Source organism: Heterodontus francisci, unplaced genomic scaffold (genome assembly GCF_036365525.1).
Source record: "Heterodontus francisci isolate sHetFra1 unplaced genomic scaffold, sHetFra1.hap1 HAP1_SCAFFOLD_59, whole genome shotgun sequence".
Lineage (NCBI taxonomy): Eukaryota > Metazoa > Chordata > Chondrichthyes > Heterodontiformes > Heterodontidae > Heterodontus > Heterodontus francisci.
Genome location: NW_027140758.1, coordinates 1,717,721 through 1,737,946, shown reverse-complemented (window position 1 = coordinate 1,737,946; position 20,226 = coordinate 1,717,721). Strand labels below are relative to the sequence as shown.

The 20,226-nt window shown below is 45.3% G+C and overlaps 1 non-coding gene across 1 annotated transcript; it reads left to right on the top strand.

Annotated features, from left to right (window-relative positions):
* The first annotated feature begins 16,825 nt into the window (after positions 1–16,825).
* trnas-gcu (transfer RNA serine (anticodon GCU)) lies at positions 16,826–16,907 on the top strand. Its single transcript has one exon. It is a non-coding gene; the product is annotated as a tRNA-Ser (tRNA).
* Positions 16,908–20,226: the final 3,319 nt, after the last annotated feature.

Here is a 20,226-nt window from a genome sequence, read left to right as displayed (position 1 = left end):
CACTTCATGCTCACGAGTTGCCTCTTGGGATTTCCCCTGCCAGAAGAAGGTGTAGTGTTTCTCTTTGAGGGATCCACTTTGAATGGGTCCAGTTTCTTGCAGCACAGCAATGTCCACATTGAGCCTTGTTAGTTCCTTGTCAATCACACCTGTATTGTGTGTGCTGCAGAAGGTTGTCGGTAAGGCCAGGACACATGGTCCTTACATTCCAGCTTGTGATGCGAAGCACTGGTGTCTTCTTTGTTGAGTTTGTCTTGCCTGGTGCATAGATTATCAATCCGCCAGTTGAGAGATATCTCTCGAAGGTGCAAGCACCCATTGAAGCAGGTAGGTCGTGGCAGGACAGCACCTAACTGACTGGCGGCTGCACAGCTTGGAGTAGGTGGTAGTTATCCATTGAGACGCGATGATCTCTCCCACTGTCAAAAGTAACCCCTGGTGCTCATACTCTACACCAATTGAGTGAGAGCTTATAATCGGTAACTGTTTCTTCCCATGTTTTGCTGATGTTTAACCATGAAGCTGGAGTGTCCTCTCCAGGGCACAGGCCTGGGCAAATAGTATGGAGACACTGAGCATCAGGACCCCCTCTCAGCATTGCTAGTATTGTCCAAAGGAAAGGAAAAAAACAGCACTGTTTGGTACCAGCTCTGCTGTAGGAGTTGCTGGAAAACTACCTGATAAGTAACAGGTAACCGCCTACGGGACTCCACTCCGGATTTACTGTCCAGGTTTACTCCCTAGGCCTTCTTCTCTCTCAAGACACCCACAGGGAAGTGAGACTTTTTGCCCATAGATGGGGCTCTGTTTCTTGGCATCAGGATGGAACCACACGCCAGTGGGCCTGCATGACATGCACAAGGATCTCACACACTGCCCCATCCCTGTGACAGCTCAGAGAGATACCCTGATGATAATACACCCCACAGGAACATCACAAACAGCCCCCTCCTTAGGACAGCTCAGGGTCAGACACTGCACTCACAACAACAACAGTGACATTACTGGATTAGTCCCTCCATTCTGAAAAACAAGCATTCACCCTACTTTATGCTTTCCGTCTCTCAGCCAATTTTGTATCCACGCTGCCACTGCCTCTTTAATCCCATCTGCTCAAATTTTGTTAACAAGTCTATTTTCTGGTACTTTTTCAAACACAATTTTGAAGTGCAGACACACACCATCAACCTCACCACCCTAGTCAACTCTCTGTGAAACTTCATCAAAGAAATTAATTTATTAATTATTTCAGACACAATCTTCTGTTAACCAATCTGTACTGGCTGTCATTTATTAGCCCATGTTCTACCAAGTGCCAGTTAATTTTCTCCTGGATAATTGTCTCTAAACTTTCCCCACCACTGACATTAGATGAACTGGTCTGTAGTTCCTGGGTTTATCTCTCTTTTTAAACAGGGCTGTAAAATTAGCAATCCTTGCAGACTTCTCTTTCAGTTCTGGAAAGTCGATTGTGGACAAACTCTTTGGGCATGACTTTAACCAATTAAATCAACAGGATACTTGATTAATAAGTCCAGAACATTTATTGAGAGTCAAATAGTACTAAATAATTGGAAGTAAAATTATACTTAACAATCTTGGGGAATATAACTTGACAGCTCTAGCAGGTGTGTGGACTGTTCGAGCTTGGTCTCAAAGTGTCACGGTCCTCTTTGTCCAGTCTAGATCCCTCATCAGGTGGAGAACTTGGTTGATGATCTGAGCCTTTACCCCTGAGGTCTTCTAGTGTTCCTGCACACTGAAACCTTGCAAGATCCCGACTTTTAACCCCTGGATGGCCATCACACCACCATGTAAAATAATAATTGGTCTGAGCTGTTGCTAGGTACATTTAATTAATGTCTTACACTAACAGCCAACTGTCCTCAGAATCTCAGACATGAGTACAATGGAGTGGTTTCACACTGTCTCCCAATCTGATCTGAAACAAGTTTCCTGTTCATTAAATCGAGACTCTTGAAAATGCTGGAAATACTCAGCAGGTCTGACAGCATCTGTGGAGAGAGAAACAGAGTTAACGTTTCAGATCTGTGATCTTTCATCAGAACTGGGATGAAATTGTCTGAGGGACTGAGATTGTGGAATCAATTTCAGGGTCAAAAACATTGTACTCTGTAAGGATGGGAAGATGGTGATTATTAAGTACAGTGCAAGAATATAGATGCTTTTACATTATTTGAATCAACATTGATTTAAACCTTGTGCTCACGAAACCTATCTTTTGATCAAAATGACACAGATAACAATGGAAAAAGCAACACATGCATTTCACGACCACAGGACTTTGTAAAGCCTTTTACAGCCAATGAAGGACTTTCCAAGTGTAGTCACTGTACAGTACAATACAATACCCGACAATAAGGATATTTCACATTCGAGTCACGCAAGTGCCAGGCAATGACCTTCTGAAACAAGAGAGAATCTAAACATCTCCCCTTGACATTCAACAGCATTACGATTGCTGAATCCCCCACTATCAACATCCTGGGGGTTACCATTGACCAGAAACTGAATTGCAGTAGCCATATAAATATCATGGCTACAAGAGCAGGTCAGACACCAGGAATCCTGCGGCAAGTAACTCACCTCCTGACTCCCCAAAGCCTGTCCCCTATCTACAAGGCACAAGTCAGGAGTGTGATGCAATACTCTCCATTGCCTGGATGGGTGCAGCTCCAACAACACTTAAGAAGCTCAACGTCATCCAGGACAAAGCAGCCCACTTGATTGGCGCCTCATTCACTATATTCACTCTCTCCATCACCAACACACAGCGTGTACCATCTACAAGATGCACTGCAGCAACGCAGCAAGCCTCCTTACACAGCACCTTCCAAACCCATGACTTCTATCACCTAGAAGGACAAGGGCAGCAGACGCATGGGAACACCACCACCTGCAAGTTCCCCTCTGAGCCACACACCATCCTGGAATTGGAACTATATCACCGTTCCTTCACTGTGGCTGGGTCAAAATCCTGGATCTCCCTTCCTAACAGCACCACATCGACTGCAGTGGTTCAAGAAGGCAGCTCACCACCACCTTCTCCAGGGAATTAGGGATGGGCAATAAATGCAATAAATAAAAGTAAAATCATTAAAAAATGACAATATCCTGTAATCCCCAAAAGTAGAAAATACATATGAAAATGAAAATATAATAAAACACAGTCAGCATGGATTTCACAAAGAAAGTCTTGATTAACCTTATCTTTGAAGAATCAACAGCAAGAGTAATATAGCAGATGTAGAAGAGTTTAAGTTAATAATGCCTCATCCTTTTAAGTGCTTGAACCAACAAATTGTGGGTTAACAAACAAGCACACTAACTGACAGAGCTGGGTGTTATGCTTTCTCGATTCCCCTAAAGCAGGGTGTTAATGAGTTAAATCGTCAGGTTGCTGCAACCAGAATAGCCATTGTCCACGATCAGTTTTACTGTCACAAATAAAGGGTGGAACATTCATTGTGAATCTATAGAAACAGTCTGGTCCTGCACACTGCAGACACATCCACGTCATCACCAACCAGCTCTCCTGTAATTGATGCAGTTATTTGACTTTTCCCCATTAGCTCCATGGAATTAATTTTGAAAGATTTTAAATTCTAAGAAGTTTTGTTAATATTCAGCCCTTGAGAAGAAATCATTCCCTGGCCACAGTGGAGAGAGCATTGAATATAAAACTGTAGACTACGAGGTAACACAGTGAAAGCTTATCAGCTAATCTATAATTGCTTAGTTTTCTTACTTTTGCTCTTGTTACTTGGTTTTTCATCCTTTTCAATTCCTGACTGTGGATATTATTGTGATTAAATGTGAAAAGATGCACTGTGTCTCAGCCCCGGTATATTGGCTCTTTCTGTGTACAGTGCTGTGTACACTCAGATACTGACAGTGTCTCTCCTTCCCTCAATTTTCCAGCCCTGACATTGCAGAAAGTGCTGTTCACAGTTATACATTCTGACTGTTTGCAGTTGATTAGTGAGAGATTATTAACATATCCTTCTGCAGCGCTGCCTCGGTTAATAACAGCAGATCTAAGTCACATTTCAGATACAGAAACTGACGCATCAATTATTCACTCTGTTGCGATCAATATTTGCCTCTCAATCAGATCAGTTGGTCATTATCACATTGCTGTTTGTGGGTATTAGCTGCTGCATTTCTGACATTACAACAGTGATTACACTTCAAAAGTATTTCATTGTTTACAAAGTGCTTTGATATGTCCAGTGGTCTTGAAAGGTGCTATTTAAATGCAAGTCCTTTCTTTCTTTATCACAACACATTGCAGTGTAAACAATGGTTCTTCATGTCATCTCTGGTGCTTCTGCCAATCACCTGATATCTGTGTCCTCTGCTTACTGACCCTTTTACCACTGGAAACAGTTTCTCCTGATTTAAACTATTAAAGAACTTCATGATTTTGAACAAATGTGTCAAATTTCTTCTGAATTTCCTCTGCTGCAAGGAGAACAACCCCAGCTTCTCCAATCTCTCCACATAACTGAAATCCCTCACCCTGCTACCATTGTGGTAAATCTCTTTTTTGTTCTTTCATGGGATGTGGACACTGCTGACACAATGTGATTCCTGTCAATGCAGCGGCCCGCTGACATCATCGGACTGTGCCAAGCTGCTCATAGGCACAGCTACATCTTGCCAGGATTAAGTGGCACATGCGCAGGATGATGTCATTGCGCAGCGCCAACATCATCGCATATCCGCGCATGGTCCATCTTCGCTCATGTGAGCTAAAGCGTCATCGGGTATCCAGCCCCTCACTCAGCTGGAGGAAGCGGCTGAATAGGAGACTTTGAGGCTGGAGCTCTCCCCCCTCGGCAACTCGCTCCAGGCCTCGATGCTTCCTCCTCTCAGCTGCTCGCTCCACACCTCGATGCTCCCCTGGCCGATCGTTCCCCGCTCGCGTCACCGAGCTCTCTGGCTGCTCTCTCTCAACCTCCCAATCCCCGCTCCAGCTGCTAGCTCTAGGCTGTGCCACTTCCCTCCTCTAGGCCACTCACTACTCGCTCCTACGTCACACTTTGCAGCCCACCTTACTTCTTCGGGCGGCGCGTGGAGACTGGACAAACGTGGGAGCAAGTGGCCGAGAGAAGGGAAGCAGCGCAGCATAGAGCTAGCGGCTGGAGGGGAGGGCGGGTGGGGAGTGAGCAAGCGACCAGAGAATGGGGTGACGCGATCGGGGGACAATCGTCCAGGGAAGTGGGGGGAGCAGTGAGGTCTGGAGTGAGCGACTGTGGAGGGTGGAAGCGGCCGGTGCGAAGGAGGGGGAGAAAGCGAGTTGTGCCACCTAGTGGTTGTGTTGTCAGCAAACGCAGCCTTTATTGTCGATCCTTAATTGCCCTTGAGAAGGTGGTGGTGAGCAGCTTATTTGAGCCACTGCAGTCCATGTGTTGTACGTAAAACAACAGTGCTGTTGGGAAGGGGGTTCCAGGATTTTGATCAAGTGACAGTGAAGGAACGGTGATATAGTTCCAAGTCAAGATGGTGTGTAGCTTGGAGGGGAGCTTGCAGATGGTGGTGTTCCCATTCATTCAATGTCCTTCCAGGTTCTCAAGGTCGGGCGTTTGGAAGGTGTTGTTGAAGGAGGCTTGGTGAGTTGCTGCAGTGCATCTTGTAGATGGCACACACTGCTGCCACTGTTCAGTGGTGGTGCAGGGAATGAATATTTAAAGTCGTGGATGAGGTGCTGATCAAACGAGCTGCTTTGTCCTGGACGGTGTTGAGTTTCTTTGGTGTTGTTGGAGCTCCACTCATCCAGGCAAGTGGGGAGTATTGCATCACACTCCTGACTTGTGCCTTGTAGATGGTGAGTCAGTCACAGCAGAATTTCCAGCCTCTGACCTGCCCTTGTAGCTATGTTATTTATATGGCTGATCCAATTCAGTTTCTGCTCAATGGTAACCCCCAGAATGTTGATAGTGAAGGATTCAGCAATGGTAATGTCATTGAATATCAAGGGGAGATGGTTAGATTCTCTCTTGTTGGAAATGGTCATTGCCTGGCATTTTTGTGGCGTGAATGTTACTTGCCACTTGTTAGCCCAAGCCCAATATTGTCCAGGTCTTTCTACATGTGGACTTGGACTGCTTCAGTATCTGAGGAGATGTTAATGCGACAGAACATTTTGCAATCATCAGCGAACATCCCCACTTCTGACCTTATTACAGAGGGAAGGTCATTGATGAAGCAGCTGAAGATGGTTGAGGCCTAGGACACTACCCTGAGGAAGTCCTGAGTGATGTTCTTGGACCGAGATGATTGGCCACCAACAAGCATCACCATGTTCCTTTGCACGATGTATGACTCCAACTAGTGGAGAGTTTTCCCCTGATTAAAATTGACTTCAATTTTGCAAGGGCTCCTTGATGCTCTTGGCAAGAGCAGTCACTGTCACCTCACCTCACCTCCTGAATTCAACTCTTCTGCCCATATTTGGGCCAAGGCCATAATGAGGTCAGGAACTGAGTGGCCCTGGGGGAACCCAAAATGAGCAATGAAGAGCAGGTTATTGCTGAGTAAGTGCTGCTTGATAGCACTGTCAACGACACCTTCCATCACTTTACTGATGATCAAGAGGAGGCTGATGGGGCAGTAATTGACCGGGTTGGATTTGTCCTGCTTTTTGTGTACAGAACACACCTGGGCAATATTCCACATTGCCGGGTAGATGCCAGTGTTGTAGCTGTACTGGAACAGCTTGGCTGGTGGCACGGCTAGTTCTGGAGCATAAGTCTTCAGCACTACAGCCGGGATGTTGTCAGTATCCAGAGCCTTCAGCCATTTCTTGATTTTTTTTTTATTCATTCATGGGATATGGGCGCCATCCCTAATTGCCCTTGAGAAGGTGGTGGTGAGCTGCCTTCTTGAACCGCTGCAAATATCATGTGGAGTGAATTGGATTAGCTGAAGATTGGCATCTGTGATGCTGGGGACCTCAGGAGGAGGCCGAGATGGATCATCAACTTGGCACTTCTAGCTGAAGGTGGTTGCAAATGATTCAACCTTGTATTTTGCACTGATATGCTGGTCTCCCTTATCATTAAGGATGGGAATATTTGTGGAGCCTTGACCTCCTGTTAATTGTTTAATTATCCACCACCATTCAGGACTGGATGTGACAGGACTGCAGAGCTTTGATCTGATCTGTTGGTTGTGAGATCGCTTAGCTCTGTCTATTGCATGCTGCTTCCACTGTTTGACATGCAAGTAATCCTGTGTTGTAGCTTCACCAGGTTGACACCTCATTTTTAGGTCTGCTTGGTGCTGTTCCTGACATGCCCTCCTGCACACTTCATTGAACCACTATTGTTCCCTTGGCTTGATGGTAATGGTAGAGTGAGGGATATGTCAGGCCATGAGGTAACATATTGTGTTTAAATACAATTCTGCTGCTGCTGATGGCCCACAGTGCCTCTTGGATGCCCAGTTTTGAGCTGCCAGATCTGTTCATTTCTTCCCTCAGAAATAATTGGAAAACAAATTCCTAAGGAATGCATGAACTAAATAAAAAGGAGAGAGAAATAAATACTGACAAAATAGATGGCAGCATTTGGAAGGTAAAAAGATTTCAGTTTTATTATTGATGAGTGAGAGGAATATATCACACTTTGGGGCTTCTGGAAGTGGATTTACTGATAATCTGGGGAATTGATGGGAAGCTGCTTCATGGTTGGTGGAACAATCTCCAGCCCTCGGGGTGGAGCCAACAGCTGCATCCATCCAATAACAGACAGAGCAGAAGTACTGTATCAGGTCTTGTTAGCTCAGTTGGTAGAGCATGAGACTTTTAATCTCAGGGTCTTGGATTTGAGACCCTTGTTGTGTGGTTGTTCTTCACTTTTTCAGACTTCATCGGCAGAGAGTTCAAGGAGTGTTTGAAATTAAATTCAACAACTTCATCAGATTTCAACTACCACCACCCCCCCCCCCCCCACCGCCCCGGCCCCCTCCCAGTGTAATTGACAGGACCCTCAACCTCTGCCCTCCGCCTTCCCCTCCCTCCCATAACTGCGACAGGGTTCCCCTTGTCCTCACTTTCCACCCCACCTGCCTCCACATCCAAAGGATCATCCTCCACCATTTCTGCCACCTCCAGCGTGATGCCACCACCAAACGCATCCTCCCCTCCCCTGTCAGCATTCTGCTGGGATTGTTCCCTCCACAACACCCTGGTCCACTCCTCCATTACCCCAACACCTCGTCCCCCTCCCAAGGCACCTTCCCATGCAATCGCAGGAGATATAATACCTGCCCTTTTCCCTCCTCTCTGCTCATTATCCAAAGCCCGATACACTCTTTTCAGGTGAAACAGCGATTTACTTGTACTTCTTTCAATTATGTATACTGTATTCACTGCTCACAATGCGGTCTCCTCTAAACTGGGGAGACCAAACGCAGATTAGGTGGAACACCTCTGCTCAGTGCGAAAGCATGACCCTGAGCTTCTGGTTGCTTGCCATTTCAACACTCCCCCCTGTTCTCATGTCAACATTTCTGTCTTTGGCCTGTTCCAGTGTTCCAGTGAACATCAACGCAAGCTCGAGGAGCAGCACCTGGCTTTCGATTCAGCACTCTACAGCCTTGTGGACTGAACATTGAGTTCAATAACCTCACAGCATGACTGGTGTCAGGCAACCACAAGCATTAACACACTCTTTGCCTTTGTGCCAGGACAGCTTTGTTATTTAATCTCTCCTGCCCTCTGCCCTATCAAACACCTTCCCCTTTGTTCTCTCGCACACACCCCTCCCCTTCACTTGTTTAAAACCTAATTCTTTTTTAACCTTTGTCTGTTCTGATGAAAGGTCACAGACCTAAAATGTTTTCTCTGTTTCTCTCTCCACAGATGCTGCCAGACCGACTGAATTTTTCGAGCACTTTTTGTTTTTATTTCAGATTTCCAGCATCTGCAGTATTTGGCTTTTATTATGTCAGAAAGTCTTTCCTTGATTCAGGACTCTTACCTCTCTCCAGAATCTCTCTGCTAAAGATTGAACTTTATCTCATTTCACTCACAGCTCAGGGTCAGTGCGGCACAGTGGGACTTCTGGCTGTCTCCCACTTAACAATCCATCAGTACTGAGAGAACAATGGGGAATATTACTCACATGTTGTGTTCTGTAACTTTTTACAAACACTTTAATGTATATATTGTCTTCCAAAGCAGTGACAGAATGGTGGCTTTAGAGTGTTGTTGAAATAGCTTTGTTGAGTTCGTGCTGTACTAACAGTTAAACAGTTCATGGTTCAATCCCAGGTTTTGGCACTTTCAACCTCTCCTGTGTCTTTTTCTTTGGCTCCAATTGTCAAGCTGCATGATTTACTCTGAAATTAGCACCAGAGAACCAAGGCACCAGCGAGCATGAGGAGCTGAAATTAGCACAGATCAAATCCACTTAATATTTCTGACTGAAGATGGTTGCAAATGCTTCAGCTTCATCTTTTGCACTGACGTGCTCAGCACCACCATCATTGAGGATGTGAATGTTTTTGGAGCCTCCTCATCTTGTTAGTTATTTAATTATCCACCACCATTCACGACTGGATGTGGCAGGACTGTGGAGCTGTGATCTGATCCTGAGGGAGATATCCATGCGTGGAGTGGCGGGATGTATGGAAAGTGATCCTGACAAGGGTGTCTGAGACTGGAGTGGAAGCTTTCTGTGGAGGTGCAGGAGTCGGCCATTCAGCCCCAGTGTTTTATAAAGGTTTAGCATAACTTATTTGCTTTTACTCTATGCCTCTATTAATAAAGCCAAGTGTCCTGTTTGCTCTGAGCAACCTTTTCAAACCTTGATCAAAAAAGATTGGTGTACATTGTCTCATTCTTCCTCCCAAACTGTATCACTTCACACTTCTCTGTGTTAAATTTTATCTGTTATGCTAAAGCCCATTTTACCAGTGTGTTTAAGTTCCTCTGAAGTGTGTTACTGTCACTGGCATAGGACGCAATTCACGAGCATTCTTTGATGCTATCTCCATGTAAAGTGCAATCTTACATGCTCGCTCAAATGTGGGATTTTGTGCGTTTAGTATCTTTTCTCATCCGCCAAGATAGCACAAATCTGTCTCATAATGTACGGTCTAAGAATGTGTCAAAGTTGCCCTGTAGTGATAAATTCTTCAGTGCCACAATGTACTCACCAACCGTTTCACTACTTTATGCTTTCTCATTCAAAATTTGTAGATTTCCGTAATCTCGCGTGTCTTCGGGTTGAGCCTCACGTCAGCGAAGAAACAGAAAATTATGATTCAAAGATTACACTGTCAATTATTCACTTCTCTGTCTTCTCCTGAACTTCGAGTTCAGATGTGTTTGTGAAGTTGAGTCACACGTTAAGCCTTTGTCTTTGTGAAGGAAGTGATTTGGGAATGGCTGTTTGAAACTGTCGCTTCTTGCACAGAAATTCAGTGCAAATACTCAATCACCCACAATTTCCTCGAAAGAAATTTGTTCACAATCGCATTCGACATGGAAATTGCTTCAGCATTAATCTCACTGAAGCAGAGTGTGACCATGTTGTATGTTTCAGAGTGTTGGTGCCGTTATGTGTCACTTTTAACCGAGACTGGGAGACAGGGCAAGGTTGATCCAAGGTTGGAATATATTATCATTCAGGAGCAAGAAAAATCGAAAGGAACTAAATAAGAAAACCCAGTGTCCACATTTGCTCTGACCTTCCAAGAGTGGAGAGGTGAGGAGCAGAGCGGACCTGTGGGGGGAACACCGGGAGCGGAGCCTGTAAATCGACCCCGAGGATCGAGGCCCAGTCTCTTACCTTCCGGGAGCGGAGAGGCGAGAAGCAGAGCGGACCTGTGGGGGGAACACCGGGAGCGGAGCCTGTAAATTGACCCCGAGGATCAAGGTCCAGTCTCTTACCTTCCGGGAGCGGAGAGCAGTCGAACCTCTTCCAATGCGCCGGAATATTGAACAAAAAAGGCAAACAGTGACATCAGAGGAGAGCTGCAAGCCGATTGCTTGGTAAGTAGCAGCTGTTTGAATATCTTAAAAAATAAGGGGAAAGTTGTTTTTTTTTGTTGGAAAAAAAATCCTCAGGTGATCAGGTGAGTACTACTAAAGTGTTTTTTTTTTAAGGACTTTAAATTGAAGTGGGTAGAACAATTACCCTAGTATAATTAGTATTTTTTAATGAAGGTAGTAACTAATTAACCTAAGGGTAAGTCATGACAGGAGAGCTCAGCCCCATGATATGCTCCTCCTGCGCTTTGAGGGAAATCAGGGACGCTTCCAGTGTCCCTGGTGACCATGTCTGCAGGAAGTGTATCCAGCTGCAGCTAGTGACTACCCGCATTATGGAACTGGAGCTGCAGGTGGCTTCACTGTGGAGCATCCGCGATGCTGAGGACGTTGTGGATAGCATGTTTAGTGAGGTGGTCACAATGCAGGTAATGGCTGCACAGGCAGAAAAGAGATGGGTGACCACCAGACGGAGTTGCAGGAAGTGCAGGAGTCCCCTGTGTCCATCCACCTCTCAAACAGATATGCCGCTTTGGATACTGTTGCGGGGGGATGACCTCCCCGGGGAAAGCAGCAACAGCCAAGTTTGTGGCACCACGGAGGGCTCTGCTGCACAGCAGGGGAGGAAAAATGTTGCAAGAGCTATACTGATCGGGATTCTATAGTAATGGGTGCAGTTTGGCGTTTCTGTGGTCACAAACGAGACTCCAGGATGGTATGTTGCCACCCTGGTGCTAAGGTCAAGGATGTCTCGGAGCGGCTGCAGGACATTCTGAAAGGGGAAGGTGAGCAGCCAGAGATCGTGGTCCATATTGGTACTAACGACATAGGCAGGAAGAGAGATGAGGTCCTGCAAAGTGAATATAGGGAGTTAGGCAGAAGGTTAAAAAGCAGGACCTCTAGGGTTGTAATCTCAGGATTATTCCACGTGATAGTGAGGGTAGGAATAGCAGGATAAGGCAAATGAATGCGTTGCTGAAGACTGGCGAAGGCGGGAGGGCTTCAGCTACTTGGATCATTGGGATCTCTTCTGGTGCAGAGGTGACCTGTACAAGAAGGATGGGTTGCATCTGAACTGGAGGGGGACCAATATCCTTGCAGGGAGGTTTGCTAGTACTACTCAGGAGGGTTTAAACTAGTCTTGCAGGGGGTGGGATCTAAAGTAGTAATCTCTCAGATGAGATGGTTGAGGCAAATGTAGAGGTTAAAGCAAGCAAGTCCAGTAGGCAGGCTGGGCAGGAGCAGGACAGGGAGCGTGGAAGGTCTGGGAGGCTAAACTGCATTTACTTTAATGAAAGAAGCCTGACAGGTAAGGCAGATGAACTCAGAGCATGGATCGGTACATGGGATTGTGATATTGTAGCTATTACGGAAACGTGGTTGAGGGATGGACAGGAGTGGTAGCTTAATGTTCCGGGGTACCGAAGCTTTCGGCGTGACAGAGGTGGAGGTAAGAGAGGAGGGAGAGTTGCACTATTGATTAGGGAGGACATCACGGCAGTACTTAGAGAGGATATCCGGGGGGGAATGTCCAGCGAGGACCTGTGGGTAGAAGTTAGAAATAAGAAAAGGGTGATCACTTTGATGGGATTATCCGATAGGCCCCCCAATAGTCAGAGGGAAGTGGAGGAGCATATACGTAGGGAAATCACAGATAGGTGTAGGAATTATAGGGTTGTAATAATGGGTGATTCTAACTTCCCTAATATTGACTGGGCTGCCTTCGTGCTCAGGGATCAGATGGGGAAGAATTTGTTAAATGTGTCCAGGATAGTTTTCTGAAGCAGTATATGGATGGCCCTACCAGAGAAGGGGCTACACTCGACCTCCCCTTAGGAAATGAGTCTGGGCAGGTGGTTGATGTGTCAGTGGGGGAGCACTTTGGGACCAGTGACCATAACTCTATTAGCTTCAAGATAGTTCTGGAAAAGGATAGGACTGGTCCTCAGGTTGAAGCCCTAAATTGGGGGAAGGCTAATTTCGATGGCATCAGACAGGAACTCTCAAAAGTTGAATGGGAGAGGCTGTTTGCAGGTAAGTGGGAGGCTTTTAAAAATGAGATAGGAAGAGTTTAGTGCAGGCATGTTCCTGTTAGATGGAAGGGCAAGCTGACAAGCTTAGGGAACCTTGGTTGACGAGTGATATTGAGGTCTGGTCAGGACAAAGAAGGAGGCATATGTCAGGTATAGGCAGCTGGGATCGAGCGACTCACTCGAGGAGTACAGGGGATGTTGGAGTACACTCAAGAAGGAAATTAGGAGGGCGAAAAGGGGCCATGGGATTTCCCTGGCACATAAGATACAGGAGAATCCTAAAAGATTCTATAAGTATTTTAAGAGTAAAAGGGTAGCTAGGGAGAGAGTAGGTCCCCTTAAGGATCAGTGTGGCAATCTATGTGCGGAGCCACAGGAAATGGGCGAGGTCTTAAATGAATATTTCTCATCCGTATTTACCGTGGAGAAGGTCATGGAAGCTAGTGAGTTCAAGGGAAGGAACACTGATATCCTGGAGCATATCAACATTACAAAGGAGGAGGTGTTGGAGGTTTTGAAGTGCATTAAGGTGGATAAATCCCCAGGGCCTGACCAGGTGTATCCTAGGATGCTATGGGAAGCAAGGGAGGAGATTGCTGGGGCCCTGGCAGAGATTTTTGTGTCATCGTTAGCCGTGGGTGAGGTACCGGGAGACAGGAGGATAGCTAATGTTGTGCCTTTATTAAGAAGGGCAGAAGGGATAAGCTAGGAAACTACAGGCCGGTGAGTCTTACATCAGTGGTGGGAAGGTTATTGGAAGGCATTTTGAGAGACAGAATTTATATGCTTCAGGAAAGGCATGGTCTGATTCGCGATAGTCAGCATGGCTTTGTGCGTGGGAAATCATGTCTCACGAATTTGATTGAGTTTTTCAAGGAAGTGACCAAGAGGATTGACGAGGGCAGGGCGATGGATGTTGTCTACATGGACTTTAGCAAGGCCTTTGACAAGGTCCCACTTGGTCGGCTGGTCCAGAAGGTTCGAACAAATGGGATCCAGGATGAGCTAGCAAATTGGATGCAAAATTGGCTTGGTGATAGGAGGCAGAGTGTGGTTGTGGACGGTTGTTTTTCAGATTGGAGGCCGGTGACCAGTGGTGTGCCGCAGGGATCGGTGCTGGACCCCCTGTTGTTTTTCATATATATTAATGACTTGGATGTGAATGTAAGGGGCATGCTTAGTAAGTTTGCAGAAGACACCAAAATTGGTGGTATAGTGGACAGTGAAGAAGGTTGTCTAAGGTTACAACAGGATATAGATCAACTGGGAAAGTGGACAAGGGCTTGGCAAATGGAATTTAATGCAGACAAGTGTGAAGTGATGCATTTTGTGAAGTTAAGCCAGGGCAGGACATATACAGTGAATGGCAGGGCTCTGGGGAGTGTTGTTGAGCAGAGAGACCTTGGTGTGCAAGTACATAGTTCCCTGAAAGTGGCAACACAGGTAGACAGGGTGGTGAAGAGGGCGTATGGCATGCTTGCCTTCATTAGCCGAGGCATTGAGTACAAGAGTTAGGACGTCATGTTACAGTTATACATAACGTTGGATAGGCCATATTTGGAGTACTGTGTGCAGTTCTGGTTGCCGCATTACAGGAAAGATGTGATTAAGCTAGAAAGGGTGCAGAAAAGAATCACAAGGATGTTGCCTGGTTTGGAGGGCTTGAGATATCAAGAGAGATTGGACAGGCTGGGTCTGTTTTCCCTGGAGCGAAGGAGGCTGAGAGGAGACATGATCGAGGTATATAAAATTATGAGAGGCATAGATAGCATAGATAGCCAGAGTCTGTTTCCCATAGGAGGGGTGACTAAAATTAGAGGGCATAGATTTAAGGTGAGAGGGAGGAGGTTTAAAGGGGATCAAAGGGGTAAATTTTTCACATAAAGAATCGTGGGTATCTGGAATGAGCTGCCTGAGGAGGTGGTGGAGGCAGGAACAGTAGTGACAATTAAGAGGAATCTGGACAGGTACGTGAATGAGCAAGGCATAGAGCGATATGAAATTAATGCAGGCAGGTGGGATTAGTATAGATAGGCATTATGGTCGACATGGATGCGGTGGGCCGAAGGACCTGTTTCTATGCTGTACGACTCTATGACTATTTGAGAATCTGAAGATCCGCTTGGGGAAAGCGAATCAGAGCAGAATGAAGGGTGAACTGTCCGACTGACCAGAAGAGATGAAGACACAGCTCAGTCAGCACATTCCCCTGGTTTATAATGCTGGAATATTTCTCACACAGAAATTATTCAACCCAATGACAAACATTCTTACAGCTGATAATTTATACGACTGATTTAAGGACTGTCTCTCATGTGGTCACCGAGTGACGGTGAAAAGATATTAAACTTTGTTCTATTCAGTCCAGCTGCGATGAACTTTGAATGTTTCCGCCTTTTATAAACATTATTTGAAGGGTCTCGGTAACAGTATTCAGTGTTGATGAGAGTGGGGTCTGGGTGAGCAGCTGCTGAGTGTGACAGGGTCAGGACTGGATGCAGGAAGTTCTCTGACAGTCTCTCTCTCTCTCTGATGGGTTTGAGTTGATTTACAACTGGCAGCTGTTGGTGTTTCGATAAATGAAGGAAGTTCTCTAACCATTTTTTGGACAGACAGTGTAGCATAAGAATGTAAAGGGTTAATGCTGAAGACAGTGGGATCAACCTCTCCCACTGTCAGAGTGATGATGTAACAGTCACATGAGATGAGGTTTGGGAGAAGAGAGAGCAGCACCAAGGATGCCAGCTTAGGAGGCTTGATGAGTGTGTATATAGTATTGTGTAAATTAGAAAAGAGTTCTTAGTTCTTTCAGCAGGAAATGTGTCCAGAAAATATTGAGAAACTCACAATTTTATTATTCAGGAGTTGGAACACAGATATTAATTCCAAGTGACAGTTCTGGGTTCATTTCACAAAAAAAGTAGTGAATAATATTGCTCACTGATTGAAATCCCCCAGTGAGGAGACAGTTAAACAGGTGATCTGTTGGGGCATCCTTCAATCCAAGGTTTCGGCAGCATTTAATCTCCCTTTTTGGTGAAATTCTCTGTTATTTGCAACTTTTTTATCCAGCTTTGATGGGCAAGTGAAAAAACTGAAAAAAGTAAACAGTTCCATCCTTTCTTTTCTTCCTTCTTCCCTTCTTTCTATCAGTTTCTCTTTTCTGTCCCAGATCAATATAATGATGAGAATCCCAATTTAATCAGTTGTTTCTGGTGTTTTATCCATTCCAATTAAAATTCAACATTCCAGTCAAATCTATTTGTTATTCCACAGTGTCTCTCCATGTGTTTTATTCTGTTGTATTCTCTCATAGTCTGTTTGATGATCAATGTTACATCTCACTCTCTGTTCTGGTGAAGATCAGAAGCAGTAATATCTGTTTACGCCACCTGACAAGTCGGCTGAGGCTGTGTCTCTCTGATCATGTGGAGTTAAAGCAATTCTTCCAGTCAGTTCAGTTGTCATTTCATGAGAAATTAGAAGTCATCATGACTTCGTCAGTGACCTAATGGTTCAGATGTCTGAGTGATGTTAATCATGGTGTGATCAAATGTTTGTATGTTCCAGTCTTTCCGTGGTGAGTTTTCACATTGAGTAGAAACGTGTTGGACATGGTCTGGAATGTTTCACACCGCTCCATTCCCAACAGGCCATGACCTGATGTGATGGAAATTTCATTTACTTACAGAAGCTACATTTCCATCATTGCACATCCGGCTGCACAGTCAGGATCTGAGCTGAAAGTGACCATTACTCCAAAACAGTTGACAAGGTGGCGGAGAGGTTAACATGATGGATTGCTAATCCATTGTGCTTCGCACGCGTGGGTTCAAATCCCATCCTTGTTGTTAGTTTATGAACTGTCTAGTGCATTGTTGTTTCCAGGGGGGGAAGTTTTGTGTTTAGTCGGCCTGGAAACCTGTTCTTGTCAATATCTAGAAGGTGATTCCAGAATTGTTTATACTTAATTAAAATTGAGACAGACAATTGGAATTCTTCACCCAAATTGGACTGGAATGAAGATCAAATTGGGATCACGAAAAGGAGGAAGATTTTTCCCTCCCTCCCTTCCTTCCATCTTTACTTTCTCTGGATTTACACCAAATGAAAGACTGACGGGAAAAACAAACGGCGAGGGAGCAGAAGCAGAACATTATCCTTTGGCAAGAAATTTATTTTCAAATCTTCTTGATAGATTAAGTGAGTGAACAATGCTTTGGCAGATGGAGTTTAAAATGAGGGGTCATCTAGTACCTACGAAAGATAGATCAGAGTGTTTTTTATAAGTGGTGAGATGTTAGAAACTGGAGAAGCAGAGACCCGAGTGCTGAATCACTAAAAGCTAGTGGACTGGGAGAAAATAATGTGAAAGGCTAATGGAATCTGAAGATTGGAACTCATGTTGTAGTTATATAAAGCTCTGTGCTCCTGAAGTAAATGTCCAAGCCCGGATTGTGGGGAATCTGTGGAGAATAATTTGCTTTTTATTCATTCTTGGGCGCGAGTATCGCTGATAAGTCTAGCATTTATTACCCATCCCTAATTGCCCTTGAGAATGTAGTGGTGAGCTGTCTTCTTGAACCAATGCAGTCCATATGGTGTAGGAACACCCACAGTGTTATTGGGGAGGGAGTTCCAGGATTGTGACCCAACAATAGCGAAGAAATGGCGATATAGTTCCATGTCAGGATGGTGAGTGACTTGGAGGGGAAACTGCAGGTAGTGAGTTCCCATGCATCTGCTGCCCTTGTCCTTCGAGGTGGTAGTGGTCACGGGCTTGGAAGGTGCTGTTGAAGGATACTTGGCAAGTTACTGCAGTTCATATGGAGATGGTACACACTGCAGCCACTGTGTACTGGTGGTGGAGGAAGTGAATGTTTAAGGTGGTGTGTTAGGTTCTGATCAAGTGGGATGCTTTGTCCTGGATGGTGTTGAGCTTCTTGAGTGTTGTTGAGTGAGGTGTATTCCATCACACTCCTGACTTGTGCCTTGTAGATAGTGGACAGGTTTTGGTGTATCAGGAGGTGAGATACTTGCTGCAGAATTCCCAATCTCTGACCTACGCTTATGGCCGCAGCATAGATGTGACTGGTCCAGTTTAGTTTCTGGTCAATGGTAACCCCCAAGATGTTTATGGTGAGGGATTCAGCGATGGTAATGCTGCTGAATATCAAAAGGTGGATGGTTTGATTTTCTCTCATTAGAGATGTTCACTGCTTAGCACTTGTGTGGCCAGAAGGTTGCTTGTCACTTATCAGCTGAGAACGTTGTATAGGTCTTGCTGCTTGTGGGCACAGACTGCTTCAGTATCTGAGGAATTGTGAATCAGCAGGGAACATTCCCGCTTCTGACTCTTCTGAGTCAACAATGAAACAGCTGAGGATGTCTGGACCTGGGACACTACCCTGAGAAACTCCTGAGGCAATGTCCTGGGCTGAGATGATTGGCCTCCACTAACCACAACCATCTTGCTTTGTGCGAGGTACGACTCCACCAAGTGGAGAGTTTTCCCCCGATTCCAATTGACTTCAATTTTGCTAGGGATCCTTGATGCCACACTCACTCAAGGGCAATCACTCTCACCTCTCCTCTGGAATTCCACTCATTCGTCTCTGTTTGAACCAATCTGCAATGAGGTTATAAGAACAGAAGAACAGAAGAAATAGTAGCAGGAGTAGGCCATTTTGCCCCTCGAGCCTGCTCCGCCATTCAATAGGATCATGGCTGACCTGATCATGGCCTCACTCCCACTTTCTTCCTGCTCCCCATAACCCTTGACTTCCTGGTAGATAAAAGTCTGTCGAACTCAGTCTTGAAGACATTCAATGATCCAGCCTCTATTGCTCTCTGCGCTAGAGAATTCCAAAGATTAATGAATCTCTGAGAGAAGAAATTCGGCCTCATTTCCTTCTTAAATGGAAAACCCCTAATTCTGAAATCGTGTCCCTGAGTTCTAGATTCCACCATGAGGGGAAACATCCTCTCAGCATCTACCCCGTCAAGCCACCTCAGAATTTTATATGTCTCAATACGATCACCTATCATTTTTTCTCAGTTCCAATGAGTACAGGTCCAGCCTGCTCAACTCTCCTCATAAGACAACCCCTTCATCACAGGAATCAATCCAGTAAACCTTCTCTGAACTGCCTCCACTGCAAGGATATCCCTCCTTAAATAAGGAAACCAAAACTGTACACGGTACTCCAGGTGTGTTTTCACCAACACCCCTGTACATTTGCAGCAAGACTTCTCTACTTTTGTCCACCATTCCCTTGAAATAAAAGGTAACATTCCATTTGCCTTCCTAATTATTTGCTCTACCTGCATGCCAACTTTTAGTGATTCATGTACAAGGACATCCAGATCCTTCTGCACCGTAGCATTCTGTAGTCTCTTGCAATTTAAGTAATATTTTTCTTTTCCATTATTCCTACCAAAGTGGATAACCTCACATTTTCCCACATTATACTCTACCTGCTAGTATTTGCTTGGAGCCGAGAGACCGTGGCAGATCTAAACTGAGCATCGATGATCAGATTATTGCTAAGTGTGCGGTGCTTGATCGCACTGTTGATGACATCTTCCATCACTTTGCTGATGATTGATAGTAGACTGATGGGGCGGCAATTGGTCAGATTGCATTTGTCCTGATTTTTTTTATGGAGAGGGCACACTTGGGCAATTTTCCACATTGTCCAGTAGATGCCTGTGTTGCAGCTCTACTGGAACAGCTTGGCTGAGAGTGCAGCTAGTTCTGGAGTCTTCAGTACCAGAGCCGGAATGTTGTTAGGGCCCATAGTTTTTGCTGTATCAAGTGCCTTCATCTGTTTCTTGCTATCATGTGGAGTGAATCGAATTGGCTGAAGACTGGAAACTGTGATGCTGGGGACCTCAGGAGGCCGAGATGAATCATCCACTGAGCAATTTCTGACAGAAGATTGTTAGAAATGCTTCAGCTTTGGCTCCAGCATCATTGAGGATGGGGATGTTTTTGGAGCCTCCTCATCTCATCTGTCCACCATCATTCATGACTGGATGTGGTAGGACTAAGGACCTGTGATCTGATCGTGAGGGAGATATCCTTGCATGGAGTGGTGGGATCTGTGGAGAGTGATCCTGACGAGTGTGTGTAAACCTGGAATGGAAGCTTTCTGTGGAGGTACAGGA